The sequence below is a fragment of the Rhynchophorus ferrugineus genome, unplaced genomic scaffold (assembly GCF_030347505.1).
Source record: "Rhynchophorus ferrugineus isolate W39M unplaced genomic scaffold, kcgeb_rfMv2 rfM10, whole genome shotgun sequence".
NCBI lineage: Eukaryota > Metazoa > Arthropoda > Insecta > Coleoptera > Curculionidae > Rhynchophorus > Rhynchophorus ferrugineus.
This window is the reverse complement of record NW_027472589.1, coordinates 811689-827812: the sequence shown is the minus strand read 5'-3', so window position 1 is coordinate 827812 and position 16124 is coordinate 811689. Positions and strand designations below refer to the sequence as shown.

The window sequence follows — 16124 nt, the reverse complement described above, 5'->3', positions numbered from 1 at the left end:
ACCGAACAACCAAACTTCCCTCACTGTCTATCAGACAACGGACATGGTTATTAATATAATGCTACAAATTTCTTGTCGCTGATTTTAGCACTATATTGGCTAATATATATGTTGGGAGCAATGCAAGATTTCAGGCACTTGGGATCACTAATGTAAGAGAAAAAAATTGGTATCTACTGGCGAAGTAAGTGAAATCGACCAAACTGCAGTAGCTTTTCGTTATCTAAGGTGATTTCTGTATAAGATAGGAAATATTTCTGCCATCTCAGAGCATGAGATTTTCCAACTGCAATGCCTAAGACAAATTCTACATGGTTCTCTTCGACATCTTATTAGAAATGAAGTCAGTGCATAGTTGGGAAAAATTTTTGTAGTTGGGAAAAGTGAACAAATTCCTCACAGCATCTGTGGCGAAATCGACCTTCTAGGTGGAAAACGCAGCAAGCAAGCATTCCAAAGCCATAACATAGGTCAGAACTTTAAATTTATTATGAAGAAAGTATCAAAGTAAAATAATATAGCACAATAATGAGCGAGAGAGAAAGTAATGCAAGGTTTTAAATCTTCACCAGATTCGACGACGTAATTAATTGGTATTCCTACGGTCGAACCTAATTTTTCGAGTGCCATTACAACTAAACAACCGACAATATTCCCCGCGACATTGTCGGCCCTTTTGACGAGACTATAAACCCCCACTTTATGACCGGTTTGCTTCTCTTTTATCTGACGTAAAACGCGAGTTTTCCCAAAACACATCTCCCAACGTATTATACGACTTTTTCTGACGAGTGTATACGTCCAATTTTATTGGTTAGACCCCCCGACAGCCCCACCCCGCCGCCCATCGCGCGCTTTTTATTTCTTCGTCCTGAAGACGAAGGCGAAGTACAATTACTTAATATAAAAATCTGGGAGCTCTGCGTTCGGCCATCTTGCGTTGTCGTTATGCGAAAGGAATTGTTATATTTGGGGAAATATTACGGATATCGATTTAAGCTGTATAAAACGATGATGTATTTTGGCGATGGCTGAGGATATAAAACGCCCGTTTCTGGTGACAGTAAATCTGATGAAGGCATCACCCGGTAAAGGCACATTACTGAGCTACATTGGCAAATGTCCCGTCAGGTATTTTATTTTTATATACGGAGTTTCTTTATAAGTGAGTTTGATATGGGACTTTTTTCAATCCTTCCTCGCACCCGAGAAGCAATTCAAAGAAACGAAATTCTATTTTGATATCTCTCCACATTTTTTACTTGTTCTTGGTGATTTTAAATATTTTCTTTTAATTGTTCTATTGTACAGATGAATATGGAATAAATCCGTCAATATGTGTTTACCAAATTACAATTAAATTATTACTAAGTTGATAGACTACGTAAGCTATAGCCTATCTAAAATAGCAGTGAATTTAGGTCATCAAGATGTATAATATATTGCCTATTGTGGTTGTAAATTTGTTTTAATACCAGACAATATTTTCCTTCTCGTTTTGTTCGAGTTAAAAAGTGTTTGACTCCTATTTGATACGTTCGAACATGTAAATAAATCAGTCTGCAAAAGTTGTTCGATTGTCAAATGTCTGTAAACTCATCAAAACATTAGTAATAATAAGAAGTTATAAAACGGCAAACGTTATTTTGGCGCTTTGCTTGTTTTAATAAATTTAAAATGGCTGCTTAATATTTGTGATTATTCTGGTTGAAAATGCCGACGCCAAATAAATAGTCAGTCAGAAACAGACTATGTTTCTAATCAATAACTTCGAATAGGAGCGGGGTGATCGGGGGAGTATTTACCAGTAACATGCGTTAAGTATTGATACTATTAAGTATTAAGCTGCTGGGATTTTTATTGGAAATATTTTTATAGTGTTGCAGCTGCACTGAATATTGGTATTGACACTATGACTAAAATATCTTGAAAAAAGAAACACAACAAACAATATAATTTTGTACTCACCAATAATAAAAAAGGGTGTATATGTAGTGATATTAGTTCTATTCAAAATTAAATTATGAAATGTATAAAAACTATTAGTAGTTTTTTTAATATAAACATAATTTAATACTATTATTTCATAGATAACTGTTAGTATGAAAATTACCCACAGAAAATGTAGGGATATGCACCTCTTTGAAGGATATAAGACCTCACTTCAAACACTGTTTAGGAAACATTGAATTAAGGAAACAAAGATAATCACATACGTTATGTCATTCTTTCATTAATGTGCCGAATTCGCCCGAACCGAATATTCAGTAACTATATTACTTCATAGTTATCTTTTGAGGCGAAATGTTGGTTAACTTCACAAATCCATTTGATTTCGAAGTCACCAAATAGACTTTCACACTGTACCAATACACCATTTCATATTCAGATTTAATATTACTCTAAATATACGCCCATTTCAATACAATTTATCATATATACCTAGATTCTGACGTTCGTATTGTCATTCGAACCAGAATTTCGCATTATTTGTAGCTTAATGAGCTTGTTTTCCATTTAGCAGTGATCTTAATTAACGTCTTGATCGATTGTAATAATATTACAGTAATTAATTAAATGAGAGTACGATGTAGACTTGATGTATACAATTCAAGCGACGTATGTTCCTCATTAGAATGTTATTTATATCATTTTGATTTAGAATTTCGGGAAAGTATAATTTTTACATGTTATGAACGTTTAGTATATAATAACTTTGAATAAAATTAACGTAATAATAACTTTACATAAGCATGCGAAATGATAGTTAATTCTGATATCCACTGACAAAAGCAGCTTGCAGAGCACTGCTTCACTAAAGTTAAAAAATGGCTCGATGATTCATTCAGCTAAAAGAAAAAAATTCTTTTGAAATGGCCTTCATAAATGAAATTAAATGGCCAAAACCCTTTAGTAAAAAAAACCAGAAAGTAATTACCAACACACCTGACATGAGCGTACCAGCGGCAATTTGATAATACCATTCTAAAAAAATATCTCTATACGGTGACACTTTTAAAGTTATAAAAATCCTCTCTCCTATTTTCATGAAAATGACTGATATTTTACCAAAACATGATCAAAATTTGGAAAAATGCTATATAATAAAAGTACTGAGATTTAAATTTGACTAAAAAAGTCTGCACCAACAATGTTCACCTATAGTTTTGGGGATTTTTTACGAATTCTAATACTATCTTATTATCCTAGTTACAGTAAATTTCAGTAATACATAATTCAGTCTTAACTTAAAGTATTCAGCTTGGTCCTGATTTTTAACAACTTGGACTTTGTTTTATTCGCTAACCCGTACAACACCCGGTATCTAAGAAGTCCTATATAAAAATACAATGTAAATCTGATATTGCTTTTAGGTACATAAAATATATAAAGTTCCGGAAAACATATTATAACTTATACCATTTAAAATCGCTACGTACTCTTAACTTGGAATGCCAGATACAAAATCCCCGCTGTCTTTGGTTAGGGAGCTCCCTAACTTTTCCCCCCTTTTCCATTATTCCAAGCAAAATTGTACGATGGCAGTTAAAGTTTGTTTATGTAAACGCAAACAAAGATATAGGAAATTGTACTAAATTATACCTTTAATGGATTTAAACATTTTTTATTTAAAAAAAAACATTGGATTAAAAGTATATATACATATATATATATATATATATATATATATATATATACATATACATATATATATATATATATATATATATATATATAGAGAGAGAGAGAGAGAGAGAGAGAGAGAGAGAGAGAGAGAGAGAGTAAAGAAAGAGCAATAAGATAATTATATTTCCTAATACAAATGATCTAAAATTAACTTAAAATTAAGAAGCATAATATTTATTTATCTCTAATAGATTTAAATACATTTGTTTGAAAAGCAGGTGTTATCTTATTTCTCAGGGATATGATAAATGTAAATTAATGTTTAAAAATATTCTGAGGAACTTTTTATATATGTACAAATAAGTATTGAATTTTTTGTTGTAAACTTACAGCCTTATTTACTTAAATTGGTAGAGAACAGTGTACATCCTTAATTATAACTTTTTCCATTCTCTGAAACACTACACTGATTCCTAAAAAAAATTCTCGCTTTTTTTGGCTTTCAAAATCACCATCTTTAGGCTTTTGCCAGCACTCTCGACATCTCACTTCGCTTAAGTTCATGTGTTTGTGTTTTGATAAAAATTCGATATGTACCAGCTGCAGACTTTTCTAAATTAAGGAATTAAAACAAAAGTTACCAACAAGTGATCATAGAACATGTTACAACTCGAATACAGAAGAAGAAAAAAAGTTGTTCAAATACAAAATTGCTAATACTAGAAGATTGTTATTGGCAGATGCCCAACAGGTTTTAATAAAACAATCCTACGATGAATAAATGGTGGATTGCTATTGAACAAAAAATATTTTTTATACACTTAATGTTGTTATTATATTTTTTCAAATTTACTTCGCTACAATTGGTACAGTTGGTAATCAGAAGTATTACCATACGTTTAAAATAAATCAACGTATTATTAGTTTAATTTTTCATTCAGTGTCAATTATCGAAAAGAGCATTTAAAGTCCACTCTGTAATTAACTCTTTTCCGTCCCATGGGATTAATACATAACTGCAGGAAATGTTATTGTAGATTGTAAAATATTTATGTGCGCATATGTGTGGGTAACACTTCAGAATATAGATGAGCATTCGGTTAAAATATGTGAGGAGAGAAAGAATACTAACTGTTTTGCAGATATAGAAAATACATTAGAGAGTATGACATATTGAGCTAAGGTTGCTTTTTTTAATGTATGTTAACAATTCTGCTTACCAGTTGTAGTCATTAATAATATTTGCACAAATATTAGTACGTACAATTTTGAACAATTCTTTGAAGGCTCATTAGTATATCGAATAATGCACAATTAACAATTTATGAAATAAAACATGGAGTGATTAATCTCAATGAACGTAATGGTAAACAAAATAGAACGAAAATAACTTTCTGAAAGATCCATTTTCAAAACTTAATAATTTTAACTGAGTAAACAAACGTTCTACTTGTTCTGTTCTGTTCTTGAAATTCTTTAAGCATTCTTTTGGCGATTTTTTTACAATTAGGGTCTTTATGTCTAATAATTTATCTATGACCTTCTTGAAAACTGAAACCAATCTAATGGTCGGTAATAATTTCATCTTCCCTTCTGAGAGGATTGGATTTTGAAACATATATTTGAAGCAATCTTTATCTTGACATATTATATATTTCTTAGGCAACGTTCTTTTCATCAACTCTAAATCCTGACTGATTTTTTTAAATATTATTTTCGTTTTCAACATGCCGAGGCCATAAAATAAAGAATGTGTAATGTAACATGGATGGAGAAAACAATATAGGACGAAAATTACTTTCTGAAATACTCATTATCAAAACATAATAATATTAACAAAGTAAACGAATGTTCTATGGACTTTTATAGTACTGTATAACGTAGAATTCATGTAGATTCAAGAACATTTACATTATCATGGATTCTATTTCGAAAACCTCGGACACTGTATGTTCAGAGTTAAAGAAAAACGTATTATAAACAGTAGAGCAACTCGTTCGTTCAAAACGCGATACAAAGCCCTCGGGCATCTCAACTTCAGCCCCAACAGAACAATACAAATATCATTATGCAACATAAATATCGAATTTGCTATACCTTGTTGGTGTTTAGGTAGAAATTATTGACGTTGAAACGAAAAACTCGACGGAGAGTGGCCGACGTCGTCAGTTTTTATACAATTCAACGGACCGAGTCACCGAAAACCGACGCTGGAAAATAGAAAATGGAAAAATCACAGTTCGATACGCGCGCCCCGACATTACGGGGCTTTATTTTCGTAACGGCAGAGAAAGATACTCCTAAACAAACAACGCGAGAAGGCTTTCCTAGATTTTCTGCGGGGGAAATATATTGCGCCATTCAATGGTAAGAAACCAATATTTTTCCGTTTCTTTCTTTTTCTTTTTCCATTTTTTTTTCTTCGTATCGGTCTCGGTCCCCCCCTTTCGCTCCGGATTGCGATACTAGCGGGAGCTAATGAAATTTTTGTCGATTTTCCTTCGGATATCGAGAAAAAAAACTGTTGTAACACATAGAAAATAATACAATAAATTCAAGTTAACACATCATCCCATCAATATTCGATGTTCGACAAAGATAGGTGGTGTGAACAGTGGTGTTACCATCATCAATATTTTACTCAAACCATATAAAGAGGCTGGAAAATATACATTATCATGGGTTTTATATTGAAAACGTGGACACTGTATGTTTAGAGTTAAATAAAAACTCTTTATAAACAGTAGAACAACTTGTTCGTTCAAATTACTATTCAAAACCCTCGGACATACCAAATTTAGCCCCACTATAACAGTACAAATATCATTTTGTAACATAAATACCAAATTAGCGATACCTTATTGTGTTTATACAGAAATTATTGAAACTGAAACCCCACCCACCAATCATATTATTGCTGGAACATTTTTTGTATATTTTAAATCCCCTTTTCCGACTAGCGACTTGCGAGTGACCACCTTCGAAATCATCCCAGAAGACATCCGGTCTTACCCAGCCCGGATACCGGCGTGACTAGAATTATTTTCCTTGGCCAATTTTGCACTCTTACCAAAGGACAACTACAAATGTTAAACATGCTCCAGCAGGATTCGAATCCGCGACTATCACAACAGTAGGAGGACCGTCTTGTCGCTTTTAACACTGCGCTAACCAAGGTGACTTGATGGAACATTGAAATAATTTTAATGATAGTCGCGACCTATTATTCGGTTCAAATAAAATGATGCGAAACAATGTTGCTGCATACTTTAAAAGCAAATATTGTTCGAACTGCTATATAAAAAGTCTTAATGGTGTTAATAAACCAATAATAATAATAATAAAAACAGATAATATATAATAATAATAATAAATATATAATATATAATAATAACAAAAAATATATATATTATTTAATAATAATAAAAAATATGCATAATATAATGATAAAATGAAATAAAATGATGCGAAACAATGTTGCTGCATACTTTAAAAGCAAATATTGTTCGAACTGCTATATAAAAAGTCTTAATGATGTTAATAAACCCATAATAATAATAATAAAAACAGATAATATATAATAATAATAATAAATATATAATATATAATAATAACAAAAAATATATATATTATTTAATAATAATAAAAAATATGCATAATATAATGATAAAATGAAATAAAATGATGAGAAACAATGTTGCTGCATACTTTAAAAGCAAATATTGTTCGAACTGCTATATAAAAAGTCTTAATGATGTTAATAAACCCATAATAATAATAATAAAAACAGATAATATATAATAATAATAATAAATATATAATATATAATAATAACAAAAAATATATATATTATTTAATAATAATAAAAAATATGCATAATATAATGATAAAATGAAATAAAATGATGCGAAACAATGTTGCTGCATACTTTAAAAGCAAATATTGTTCGAACTGCTATATAAAAAGTCTTAATGATGTTAATAAACCCATAATAATAATAATAATAATAAAAATAGATAATATATAATAGTAATAATAAATATATAATATATAATAATAACAAAAAATATATATATTATTTAATAATGATAAAAAATATGCATAATATATACTAATAATAAATGTAATAATAAACGTATGCGAAATTTGTTGGTTGTATGAGATGGATACCTACCTTTCACTTTCCGAGTTATCAGGTCTCGTTTGTCTTGACTTATTCGGCAATCTAGGTTCCTGAAAAGAGGAAATATATCATATAGTTATACTAAATTACAAATATAGTTTTCGCAATACGCCTTATAAAGAAAAAGTTGTATCGTATACTACCATTCGATTTAGCACCAACTTATTTATATTATAATATGCTATATATAATTATCTTTTAATATACTTCATTGTATAAGGTAAAATCTAAATTGTTCTTTAAATACTTCCGCTTGATTCTATTCTAAATTCTTTACATCTCTGTAATTAACATTCCATTATTTTAACGATAATATTAGAAGAGAAATATAAAAATGTTAAAAAATTGTAAATTTTCCCGATAAGTGCCATAATACTCTAGATATATATGTATTTCTATGTATTTTATGGCAGAAGAAACAAAAATGTGTGTTAAATAGCTTTAGAAATAATATTATTAAAGGTGTGTGGCATAAACAGAAACACAGTAATTTTTGGAAATATATATGTACCACCATTTGATTGAACACGAAATTCTTTATAATCTATGCAATATTTATTAACTTGAAATCGTCTATATGGAAATGGATAAAACTCCGAAAAATATATCTATTTAGGAGTCAAATGAAACGAAAATTTATATTAAATTGCTTTAGAATTTATAATGCCTATTCAATGAACATTTTATGTTGAAAATCTCACAATTATAAATACGCAATATTAAATTTTTGATAATGCCTAATGATTTTCAGTGCCAAATGATGAAATACATGGTTTTTTGATAGTCTAGCTCAACCTATATGTTATAAGATATTCTCATTAGTTTAATAAGGTTTTTGTTTAGTAAAGATTCACGTTAATACACTTTCTTAGAAATTAAATTTTTTGATTTAAAAAATTAAATTAACCTTTTTACTATATATATATATATATATATATATATATATATATATATATATATATATATATATATATATATATATATATATATATATATATATATATATATACATATACTATTCTAGTTTATAGTAAAAAGGTCGCACAAAAAGCAAAAACCGATTTTCTCAAAAGATCAAAACCAAAGGTTTATGATTAAATTAAGGTCATTATTTTTCCGATATGTTTCTAAGTATATCCATTTCATTTCTGCAAATTTATTAAATAACCTGTAATCTGTCTAAACTATCAAATAAACACCTGTTACTATGAATCATTTCCTACAGATAGAGCTATCTGGTGTCAAACAACGAAAACCTATATAAGAAATCCTTCATATTACGAAAAATTACCGTAACCATTACACTAATTAATTCATAGTTTTTATATATTTACTTCTAACTAACAATTCATACAAACTCAATACTGTTTTTACACAGATTATCAAAAAAATTAGGTTATCCTAGGAGAAATATATATGGGATAAAAATAGCACCGTATTTTCTAACCTTAATACACGTTCCTAACGTTCTATTAAACTCTCAAGTTCAGCTGTTTACGATCCACATACCGTCCGATATGTTTCGGTATCTGTTAATGATCCGATCAGACATATTTAGACACGACAGGTGTTCACGACTGGAGATTGGATAGACTGCGCGTTTAGGATGTGTTTGATTATTTACCGAAACGAGTGTTTGTTTTCTAGAACTAGATTAAGCTGCAGAGCAATAATGTTTTCAGTCTCAGACCGGCACAGAGACGGATTTAGGCCAGGAAAATATGGTTGAAAGTTATGGTATTGAAACAAAAGACTGTGAGACAAAAGAAGATGCAAAAATGTGTGATTGATGATGTTGTAAGCAGCGTGAGTGTTATTTTGAGTTCATCAATTAAAATCGATACCTGTTACGAACAGGTTACGAAAGATAAATTGTTCTCGTCCATGTTTAAATTAATTAGTTTTAGTGGGGAATAAATGAACTCTTGCGCTTACAACCCGGAATTTATTAACTAAAATAAACCTTCCGTCTATTTTAGGAGGGTAAAACTATATAGGTAGGAATAACTAACTTTACAAAAAAAAAATCGCCGATTACATTGAAACAAATATTAACGTGACTACTAGAGAAATTTTGAAGTAACTTCCAAGAAAAGTTATAGTAAACTTACAAATGTTATTAACGCATCGTTCAGATTGAAGTCCCTAAGATGTGGAAAGTTGCAAAAACAATAATGATTCCCAAATCGTTTAAATATCCTCAGGATATCATATAGACCACTGTGTTCCTTGATATCACTCAGGGTTTCGACAAAGGCGATAGTTTAAAATTCAGCAAAAAGTTGGTTCGTGTATCGGTGATATCCCAAATTATACAAATGAAACAATCGTAATTTTTGCTGAACTCCAAGCCTCCATTGATGGAATTAACCACTTGGTTAGGACGTATCAACTTAAACGAAAATAAATCTGTACACGTAAATTTTACTAATAAGCAAAATCAGTGCCTATTAGAATAGATGATACCCAGATTGCTTTTACTGGATCTCTAAGTATCTGGAAACGGAATGAGGAGAGTAAGATTAAACTGAAGCAAATGTATTTGCTACCTGAAAGAAATTCCAATGTATCTGCATATCACAAATTGCTCCTATATGTAAATGTTGAAACCCATTTGGACGTATACTATTAAACTCTGGGGTTGTGTCAGAGAGAACAACATTCAAGTGATCCATCGTTTCCAGAATAAAGAACTAAGGAACATTATTGATACACCATGGCAGTGCCGAGGCAAAGACATTCCTCGGGATCTTTAAATGGATACTGTTGACCAAACCATCACGAAATTTGCCAGTAGCTCCAAACAAAGTTTACTCAACCAACGTCGAAGCTATCCAGCCCCTAGACAACACATACCTAGTAGGAAGGCTAAAGAATTAGTGAAATGGTGCTAATGCAAAACAGAGTATTCTGATGGTTGTACTATATGTTAACTTCAGCGTAATTAAGTTACTAGTTAATAAAATTGTTTTAAGAAAAAACACATTACATTACACCAAATTGTTAAATTAAGTTTCGTTAAATAAACGCAAGATTTAACATTATGTCATGTCTAGTTATTTTTAAAGCTTCTAATTAAGTGTATTATTTTAAACACTTATTGCATTAAACATATTTACAATATACATATTCCGTAAACATTGTATCACATCCTGTGTCCTCAATATTTATAGTTTGGTCCTCGTATAATTCAATTAATTTATAATAGAGGAAAACATAACATCAACGTGTATTATAATTAAGTTAAATATAGTTCAAAAGCTTTTTGTTGCCCTTAATCCCAATAATTCCAAAATAGGCACCCTGAAACTCGACGTTAAATTATAAAACTACGATTTACTTTACAAAGAATTTAATAATTTTTGGCAGACGACGTTTCGGTAAAATCTCAACTGCCATCGTCAGGTTTTGCTTGCGTTTTTTTACTTCTCGTTATAAGAGCTTAGCTCCATATAGTGTTCCAGTTCAATTAGAAGTAAAGCAAAAAGAAGCAATATCTGAAGATGTTAAATGAGATGAATTCAGTTATGATTTGGGTAGTAATATCATGATATTATGCTTGTATTCTCATTCACGTCACTGGTCATCCTTCCATTTCCAATATCACTGAACCAATAGGCGGATATTTCATCCGTTGGAATATTCCGCTGGACACTAAGAATCCATTCAGCGGAATTGCAGCTATTTTAAAAGAAAATGATGGGTTGCCTTATGCATAAACAAATATTCTATACATTTCAGGTGTATATATTATTAATTAAATTAATTTATAATAGAGGAAAACATAACATCAACATGTATTATAATTAAGTTAAATATAGTTCAAAAGCTTTTTGTTGCCCTTAATCCCAATAATTCCAAAATAGGCACCCTGAAACTCGACGTTAAATTATAAAACTACGATTTGCTTTACAAAGAATTTAATAATTTTTGGCAGACGACGTTTCGGTAGAATCTCATCTGCCATCGTCAGGTTTTGCCTCCGTTTTTCTACTTCTCGTTATAAGAGCTTAGCTCCATTTAGTGTTCCAGTTCATTTAGAAGTAGAGCAAAAAGAAGCAATATCTGAAGATGCTAAATGGGATGAATTCAGTTATGATTTGGGTAGCAATATCGTGATATTATGCTTGTACTCTCATTCACGTCACTGGTCATCCTTCCATTTCCAATATCACTGAACCAATAGGCGGATATTTCATCCGTTGGAATATTCCGCTGGACACTAAGAATTCATTCAGCAGAATTGCAGCTATTTTAAAAGAAAATGATGGGTTGCCTTATGCATAAACAAATATTCTATACATTTCAGGTGTATATATTATTAATTAAATTAATTTATAATAGAGGAAAACATAACATCAACATGTATTATAATTAAGTTAAATAGAGTTCAAAAGCTTTTTGTTGCCCTTAATCCCAATAATTCCAAAATAGGCACCCTGAAACTCGACGTTAAATTATAAAACTACGATTTGCTTTACAAAGAATTTAATAATTTTTGGCAGACGACGTTTCGGTAGAATCTCATCTGCCATCGTCAGGTTTTGCCTCCGTTTTTCTACTTCTCGTTATAAGAGCTTAGCTCCATTTAGTGTTCCAGTTCATTTAGAAGTAGAGCAAAAAGAAGCAATATCTGAAGATGCTAAATGGGATGAATTCAGTTATGATTTGGGTAGCAATATCGTGATATTATGCTTGTACTCTCATTCACGTCACTGGTCATCCTTCCATTTCCAATATCACTGAACCAATAGGCGGATATTTCATCCGTTGGAATATTCCGCTGGACACTAAGAATTCATTCAGCAGAATTGCAGCTATTTTAAAAGAAAATGATGGGTTGCCTTATGCATAAACAAATATTCTATACATTTCAGGTGTATATATTATTAATTAAATTAATTTATAATAGAGGAAAACATAACATCAACATGTATTATAATTAAGTTAAATAGAGTTCAAAAGCTTTTTGTTGCCCTTAATCCCAATAATTCCAAAATAGGCACCCTGAAACTCGACGTTAAATTATAAAACTACGATTTGCTTTACAAAGAATTTAATAATTTTTGGCAGACGACGTTTCGGTAGAATCTCATCTGCCATCGTCAGGTTTTGCCTCCGTTTTTCTACTTCTCGTTATAAGAGCTTAGCTCCATTTAGTGTTCCAGTTCATTTAGAAGTAGAGCAAAAAGAAGCAATATCTGAAGATGCTAAATGGGATGAATTCAGTTATGATTTGGGTAGCAATATCGTGATATTATGCTTGTACTCTCATTCACGTCACTGGTCATCCTTCCATTTCCAATATCACTGAACCAATAGGCGGATATTTCATCCGTTGGAATATTCCGCTGGACACTAAGAATTCATTCAGCAGAATTGCAGCTATTTTAAAAGAAAATGATGGGTTGCCTTATGCATAAACAAATATTCTATACATTTCAGGTGTATATATTATTAATTAAATTAATTTATAATAGAGGAAAACATAACATCAACATGTATTATAATTAAGTTAAATAGAGTTCAAAAGCTTTTTGTTGCCCTTAATCCCAATAATTCCAAAATAGGCACCCTGAAACTCGACGTTAAATTATAAAACTACGATTTGCTTTACAAAGAATTTAATAATTTTTGGCAGACGACGTTTCGGTAGAATCTCATCTGCCATCGTCAGGTTTTGCCTCCGTTTTTCTACTTCTCGTTATAAGAGCTTAGCTCCATTTAGTGTTCCAGTTCATTTAGAAATAGAGCAAAAAGAAGCAATATCTGAAGATGCTAAATGGGATGAATTCAGTTATGATTTGGGTAGCAATATCGTGATATTATGCTTGTCCTCTCATTCACGTCACTGGTCATCCATCTATCAATCCATTTCCAATATCACTGAACCAATAGGCGGATATTTTATCCGTTGGAATATTCCGCTGGACACTAAGAATCCATTCAGCAGAATTGCAGCTATTTTAAAAGAAAATGATGGGTTGCCTTATGCATAAACAAATATTCTATACATTTCAGGTGTATATATTATTAATTAAATTAATTTATAATAGAGGAAAACATAACATCAACATGTATTATAATTAAGTTAAATATAGTTCAAAAGCTTTTTGTTGCCCTTAATCCCAATAATTCCAAAACAGGCACCCTGAAACTCGACGTTAAATTATAAAACTACGATTTGCTTTACAAAGAATTTAATAATTTTTAGCAGACGACGTTTCAGTAGAATCTCATCTGCCATCGTCAGGTTTTGCTTCTGTTTTTCTACTTTTCGTTATAAGAGTTAGCTCCATTTAGTGTTCCAGTTCATTTAGAAGTAGAGCAAAAGGAAGCAATATCTGAAGATGTTAAATGAGATGAATTCAGTTATGATTTGGGTAGTAATATCGTGATATTATGCTTGTCCTCTCATTCACGTCACTGGTCATCCATCTATCAATCCATTTCCAATATCACTGAACCAATAGGCGGATATTTTATCCGTTGGAATTTCCGCTGGAAGAATCCATTCGCCAGAATTGCAGTTATTTTAAAAGAAAATGATGGGTTGCCTTATGCATAAACAAATATTGTGTACATTTCAGGTGTATATATTATTTTATTCATCCCCTGTATATAAAAATCCATTAATATAGGACATTAATTATAACGTAATCCTCCGTCTTGTATCGATCGGAAAGTTGATAAAATTAGTGTAAAGGCGTCCTTTTTTTTCGACTCTCTGCGCCTTAAAAACCTTCGAAAAAATCCCGTACCTAAATATCTGCAGAATCTCGCTACATTCCCAACAAAACAAGACGATACCGAAATATCTTGTCAATCTCGAAACGGAGACGGAACGTTTCCACTCGATTTATTATCAATTTTTCATATTCATCCCCTTAATGAGATGATGTATCCTAATTGGGGTAAGTCGGGCGACCTCCGCCGCAGAATTCTGGATAAACAACGTCCTAATGATTTAATGAAGGTGGAATAAAGGAAAAAATACGAAGGAATCGTAGACGGTGACATTACTCCGCGAATAAATTGGCCCCGGGTTGAAATATGTTTTGGTTGAGATAGGTTCTAAATGCCAATGGCTTCAAGGTTATAAAGGAGAAATTGTTCGGTTCCATAGAACGTAAACACACACACAGATAACAAGAGCCCGTCATTATCTTCATTCTTTGGTGGTATTTTCGTCTTGTTCCTCACAAAACATCAAATATAAAATACCGGTTATGTATTCAGAAACATTTTTTACAATATTGAAATTAAAACAACGAGGTTTATTTTTTATCAACAAAAACATACCAGTCTTCTAGAATTGTTTATTATCAAGGGTATAGAAGCATATTAAAAATTTCTTTTCTTTTAATGATGTGTGTTTGGCTGGACTTAACATAAATACATTATTAGTTCTGGATTCGAAATGAAATCAGGAGAGCAAATATAGAACAACCAATTTCCTATATTTATAATTTTATCCTTTGAATAGTCCACAGCTTTTCTATGAAGTTCAGGATTATTTTAATTATATTTTCAAAAAGCTTTTCTATATAACATGGTAACTCAATGGGGTATATTTCCTAGCAGTTTCTGTAGGTTCTTCACTGTGAGTTCGATAAATGAGTTAGTTTGATTTAATTGTTATAGTAAGTTGAACATGTTGGTCCAAACCAATTAAAGAAAAACATCAACGTGTCCATGTTCTATGAACTGCCTTCTGTTTCACTCTCTTCATATTGTGAAATTTAAATATAAAAACCTTTTCTAAAACATAATTGTTGCCTTGTTGTGTCGTGTCTCAAACATGATTATTATCCTAATAATACCGAACACAACAAAAAAGAGTTATGCAGTTTGGTGAAGTGATTCTAAAGTTATGCGCCTGAACATATATTTTGCCGACTAATTTTTTATATAGATTAGAAAAATTGTAGCAGTCATAATAAGTAAAAAATGAGTTAAGAAAAATTACAGTAAATAACAAATCAAAATTGGTGTTCTAGTATTAGTTAATTCCTATTGAAATTATCAGATCCCGTACTTCTTGTAGTGATATATTGAGATAGTTAACAGATCTTTATATTTGAAAGGTTATTTAATCATAAATTAACTCATTGTTTACAGAGAGAATGAAGCTGCCCAAAACCGAAACCGTAAGCTCCCTCGCACATATGCAAATTTTGATTGATGAGACTTGTCGTCGGTATAAAACCGACTCCAACATGCGTAAAACTGCCGGAGACCGTTTCGTTTCACTTTCAAAGGAGCCGTTATAATTCGGACGCAGCCACCGATAAAAACTGTCGCAGCTAAGTAG

The 16124-nt window shown here is 31.1% G+C and overlaps 1 protein-coding gene across 4 annotated transcripts in view; it reads right to left on the bottom strand.

The window, feature by feature from the left end:
• Nucleotides 1–16124, bottom strand: part of LOC143203574 (prolactin-releasing peptide receptor) — a 122889-nt gene that overhangs the window by 64125 nt on the left and 42640 nt on the right. For 3 of the 4 annotated variants that reach the window (XM_076415781.1, XM_076415783.1, XM_076415779.1), the window contains exon 2: nt 7802–7860. The gene's annotated coding sequence lies outside the window, so the exon portion shown is untranslated. Of the gene's footprint in view, nt 1–7801; nt 7861–9257; nt 9364–16124 lie in introns of those variants that run through there. The other variant, XM_076415782.1, reaches the window with a different exon arrangement.